This window comes from Notamacropus eugenii, chromosome 3, assembly GCF_028372415.1.
Source record: "Notamacropus eugenii isolate mMacEug1 chromosome 3, mMacEug1.pri_v2, whole genome shotgun sequence".
NCBI classification, from domain to species: domain Eukaryota; kingdom Metazoa; phylum Chordata; class Mammalia; order Diprotodontia; family Macropodidae; genus Notamacropus; species Notamacropus eugenii.
This window is the reverse complement of record NC_092874.1, coordinates 201,025,659-201,031,713: the sequence shown is the minus strand read 5'-3', so window position 1 is coordinate 201,031,713 and position 6,055 is coordinate 201,025,659.

Below are 6,055 nucleotides of genomic sequence, written 5' to 3'. Positions count from 1 at the left end.
AGTACCACATTGTCCGTGTAAGGGAAAGCCCAATTCAGGGCCATTCCCAGGGGTCGTGTTTTAGGGCAGAAAAACAGGACCAGAGTCTGAACTGCTGCAATAGCAAGGGTGATGAGGACTTCACATCCTTCACCAGTCCTAATTAATTCCACGGACTGATTAACTAACATTTCTTATCCACAGCTCAGCATTATTATAAACCATTCCATTCAAAAAGCACTTTGAAAATTATTCTTGAGGGATTAAATGGGATGGTTTATGAAAATCATGTGGAATAAAGGATAGAGAGGGGTTGAAAAATGCAGTCCTCCTCTCCCCCCAGTTCCTCAATCTGTAGTATGTTTCTAGGTTGCATCTGATACACTCTCTCAGTAGCTCCTGCATTAATGCTAAAAGATGAGAGACACCCCATTCCGGTGACATTCCCATCACAACATTCCTGATGAAATTCCAAAGGAAAAAAAGTTATTCCTGTGTCACAGAAGGATCTTAATACACCTACCTGCACACTTCTCCTTTGGGCCTTAAAAGAAAAATTACTGTTAGTGCAAAAAGTCAGGTGACAACACCAGGGGCGCAGTGTTGTGTTTTATTTTTTTTCCTTTTTTTTTGAGGGGGGGAGGGTGGTGGTTAATTTTATTACAAAATTGTATGCAGTGTACTTGAATTTTTTTTTCCACTTTGTTTCAAAGAGGGAGCAAAGGAGTTGGAACGGCAAAAGAAAAATTTTGCACAGTTATATTAACAGGTGATGGGAGTATATGAAGCTGTTGTTGGAAATATTGTTTGCATTTTTAAAAAGAAATCATAAATGGGCTACTTTGAAGCATTATTTTATAAACAGACTTATGTCCAGCAATATGAGGGTTGAAAATGCAATTTTAAAAATCTTAGGGTATCTTTCATTTGTTTTTATCTGTTTGGGGATTTTTTTGTTGTTTGCGCTGCTAAGAAGCTACGATCCTTCATTTTTATCCACATGAACAGTACTTAGCTGTAATGTTTCACTGAGTGTGCTGCTATTTTGTAAACATTTTGATAATATATTATTTTACTGCTTAAATTTCAGATCCTGAAGCAGGTGGTTAAGTTGAGCTTAGGAGTTCTGCGATTTACTGGAAAAGCCCGTATACCTTTTGTTTTTCTCTGATAGTGTATTCATTTTTTTTTCCTGCTCATATTCTGCAAAAATGGCATTTACTTTACCTCAGGTTTACTGGATACAAAATAAAAGGTTCACACTCTTTTTTCCTAATACCTCACAACCTTCTGCTGGGGAGCCTTTTCAAATCCTTGACACAGAAGATGGGAGATAATCTCTTTCTTCTCCCTCAGAAAGAAGACAGGGCTACTTTAGCCTAGAAAAGGGGCACCTAGTCCCCAGAGAACCATTTCTGACCACAAGGACATTGACTTAGGCTCCCATTTTGACTTAAGTATCCTCATCATCATAGTGGAAAAAATACACTGAACCCCAGGGAGACCCTTTAGGGTATATGTTTTTGCACCAACAACTATGCAGTGGATTTACAAGTCTGGTTTGCCTTCAATGACCAGGGGTCAGGGAGAGAGAATAAAAATTGATCTTGGCAACTTATTTGCAAAATCCATATTTTGTATGCCTTTAAAGAGAAAAAGCCTTCCCCTTAGCTATTCTGTTCGTGCAGGGTCTTTTATTGCAAAAGGTCTCTCTCCTTCCCCAATCTCTGGCCCACTAAATGCCAAACACCAAACCTCGAATATAATTTTATGGTGATGGTTCCTCCTACTACTGGCAAAAACCAAGGCCCTCTGCCAGTGGGTACTAAGCAAATTTTACATGGAGAGTTTAGGTCTTACTCACCCAACTTGAAATTGGGATAACTTAGGGTACTACTAGGATAAACCTAAAGGAAAAGACCGTGAGTGCACTGAGCCATCAGTCATTAGAGTTTGTTTCCCCAAAATCTTAGAAAGAAAGACGTAGTTTCCCTCTAAAGGTGACTTCTGCATGTGTAAATGATTCTGTCACACTGGGCTTTCAGAAAGATGTTTGATTAAAAGGAATTTCTAGGGGGGATTCTTATCCCTAAAATAAAGGCTAAACATCCAGTCAGTAAGCCAGCCCCTATTTATTTAAATGCTCATTTTTGGCAGGGGAGTTATAAAAGTGAGACGGGATTGTTTTAAAATTCACAACAAAGAGACTGAAACAATAATGTCCAAATGAGGAAAGGGCAAGAAATCGGGTACTTTTCTCAATCTGTCCCCACTTCCGAGCCCCAGCACTTCTGGAGCTTTTCCTGTCCCTTTCCCTTTTTACTTTTAATGTCGTATAGGCCTGTGTAATGAAGTCGGTTTTGAGAAAGCACACTTTTACAGAGGAAAGAATCCTTGGTTAAGAAACTTAGGTACTTTTTCCCTTGACACTGTTTCTTTAGGAGAAGCTTCTGTTCCAGGCTTCAGATTGCCCATTAACTTTAGCTTATTCTTTGTCCCTTAATCCCATCAAAGGAGCTATGCTACCAGTAGGATTTTTTTTCCCTTTTATCCATTCTCCCTCCTTCCTTTCTTTCCCCTCCATTGAAAGCTCTTTAGACTTTTTATTTTATTTTATTTTTGCATTGTGGTGCTTTCCATCCAGTTTAGTCAAATCCTTAAAAAACAAAACCACAAATACAGTATAATAGCATAATATGATATAATATAGGTTCATAAAAGCTGAGGAACCTGGAGGTAGAAATTCTCCCCACCACTACCAGCACACAAAGGAGTCCTCCCCAAGGGGAAAAAAAGATAAATACTTTCCATGGAAGCTCAACTCCTGGGGAGGCTCTGGGGAATTGGACCCCTTCAACTGGGGAGTTACTTTCAAACAGCTTACAATGTCTACAAATAGTCTGTCAACTTAATCCACAGGAAAAACCCTTGTCTGCCTCCCTTATTAACTAAATCAGGGACCCCCCTCACCTCATGCATTGAGGGCCAAGAGGGTTATGTTCCCAGGGCAGAGATTTAAATGACCAGGACAGAAGATGGACCTGACTCTGTGCAGTATGCTCGGGTTCCCTAAAGAAGAAACTATATTTTTGCTTAGTTCAAAACCTTAAGAATCTATTTAGATTACGTCCTGATGTGCATACAATAGACAATATATTTAGTACCTTAGTTTGAGGACTTTCTTAGAGAAGGAGCAGAATTCTTACTCTTGTGACCCTGAGTGAGGCTATTGAGAAGACAATGACCGATTGCACCTTATAATATGTAAATATGATTTTTCTAAATTTAAAAAAAATGGGTTGGAAGATGAGGATGGAGAGAATATTGGAGCAAGCCAACTTGAGATTGACCAGACTTCCAGGACACCAGGATTTCTCCTGAGGTAGTTCAACTTTTGAAGTAGTCCAATGCTATGCATAGCTTTAAAGGGTTAAATGAAAGCTTAGAATTATAATACCCCACCTATTCTCCCCACCCCCTCAAGAAATGATATTCAATATAGAATGAACAGAATGAACATCCTTCAAGGGATGTTGGAGATGATATCTATTTACGTAAAATTTGGTGCAAAAATTCAAGAGGAACTGTATTACTCCATCTACCTTGTAGCATCAAATGATTATGGACCCTCAACAGCTTAACATCTTTAATTCAACAAGAATTCCTTCTGTACATTTGTATGTTGTTGATTTGGCTCCCATTGTGAAATAAATAAATGGGTGATTTTGCTACATCTTAAAGCCCTAACTTATTTTTGCCATACAACCCAGGGAGAAAGGTTTAAACAGAAATCCTTGAAGACTGTTCTTTTTATGGTATCCTAAATATTCAGGCAAGCCCCTGCCCTTAATCAAACAGATTGGTTTCTTGCTTCTGACCACTGCCCATAATTAGTTAACTCTTAAATTCCCATCAAATATCAGGCCACTGGATTTTTTCCATTATGTTCCATTACCACGTACCTCAGTTAACTCAGTTGCAGAGTTTCCGGTCTTGAACTTTTTTTTTCTGCTTTAATGAGTGTGATGCCACATCATTTCAACTTTCTTCTCTCACAATGGGCTCTTTAAGAGGCATGATTGTTTTAGAGGTGGGGGATGCTAGAGAGATCTGTCATAGACATGCTCCATGTGAACAAAGCCTGGAGAAAGTATATGAGGTTGAGTTATTGGATCAGACTGTGACATGTAGCTGATTGCCTCTTAAGAAGGCTGATTTGTTCAGTGTTTTTAAAATTAATAACCTGTTCTTCCGACTAGTTTGAAGTTGGATTTGAGAAATGGTTTTGGATGCAATTAGGTATGCTGTATGGACAATAAACTCACCATGACCTAAATTCTCTGGCCATCTTGACTCAATTCATAGATCAGTAGTCCTAAGAGCAGAATTGCCAATCATATCCATTTTGAAATTGCTTATACCTGTCCTAATGGCCCTGGCCATTAAATTTTGGGGGACATTTTAAATGTATTTCATGGGGGTGGGCACTTAGGTCAAAATATTACAATATTAACATTTTTTTCTTTCAGTCACAATGTGGCCATTTTGCTTAACTCCACCACTCAAAAACGTCGTCTTAAGGCAGATAGGTAGCAAATATTACCAAGGCCTAAAAATTGGCCTCATGGTCACTTCTGGCTTTTTTTTTTTAATTTAACATGAAACCTGCATGAGGTTCACATGACGTCTCTGGGCACATTGGCTTCACCTTTCATCAGAGAGTGCATCCCTGGAATTATCTGTCTTACTGCTTCTGTAATATAGACTTGGCTCTCTTCCATCATTCATCAGTTCAAGCCTAACTTCTGCTTCTACATACAGGGTAGGACTATGTAGAAACTTTTTTAGGGAGTGCTACTCTTTAATGTAATAGTTTGACCCTTGCTCCAACTTTGTCTAGGTTGTTGAACTAGCAGCAGTACTTTTGTTTTTGAGTGTGTTTCCCCTGCTTCTTCAAGAATCCAGTCAGTTAGAGGATGTTTGGATTACCTACATATATATACATCAAGTACCTGTTGTATATCTCTCAGAAATCTTCAGTTTTTCTTATTGTGGGTAATTCTCCCAACACCACAGACTATGACTTTACAAATGATCTTCATTTGTTGCTGAAGCTAAAATAACTATCACCTAGAGATTACTTGGTGATGAGGTCCTTAGATGAAGGACATACAATCCATCATCAGGCATACGCTCAAAAGTTTTTTGGTAAGACCTTCCAGAGTTTGTAATTCACTAGCGTACTTTTCAAAAATAAATGGTCAACTATATATCCCAATGAGATGCTAGAGTAGGACTTTAAAAAAGTAGATGGTCTCTAATTTTATTTAAATATGAAAATGTATTTTCTTTTCAGTTCTGTATATCCCCTATTCCCTTAATGTTTTTTTTTTTTAATTTTGCCTAGGTTCAGTGAATTTAACAAGTCAATGTCTGAATAAAAATTAAAATTAATTCAAAGTCCTATTCTAGTGCCTTATCTTGGCATCAACTTCATCCTAAGTTCTTGAGGGGCTGTGCCAGCAGCATACAATTTCTGGAACAGTTTTTAACCTCTTGGGTTGCAGACCCCTTCGGCAATCTGGTGAAACCCATGGACTTCTTCCCAGAATAATGTTTTTAAATTCATGAAATAAAATTGAATTGCAAAAGAGATCAAATATATTGAAATGTAGGTATTAAAATATCTTTTTTAAAAAATAGATTCACAGACTCGAGGTGAAGAATTCCTGCTAAGTATTCCTACCAATCTGTAAGTGGCTCCAATTTCAGACCATATATCTGTCACCCAAGAACCAGCCTAAGCATGTTCAGAAAAAGGTTCACAGGTGGTCTGCAGTGATGAATTTTTCAGCCATGGTAACTCAAAAATAACAGGACTGTGATCTCTATCAGGAAAATAAACACCCACTCTGATGAAGTCACCAGTTTTTGAAGTAAAAGGTGCCACCAAAAGAGAATATTTTCCGACATTTTAAGCACACTTCTTTCATGGCCAAGTTCAATATATCAAATCATTCTCCCTCTACTAGGCAGCCTGCCTTGGTGCTAAAAGAGCTGAACTTAGAGTCTAGAG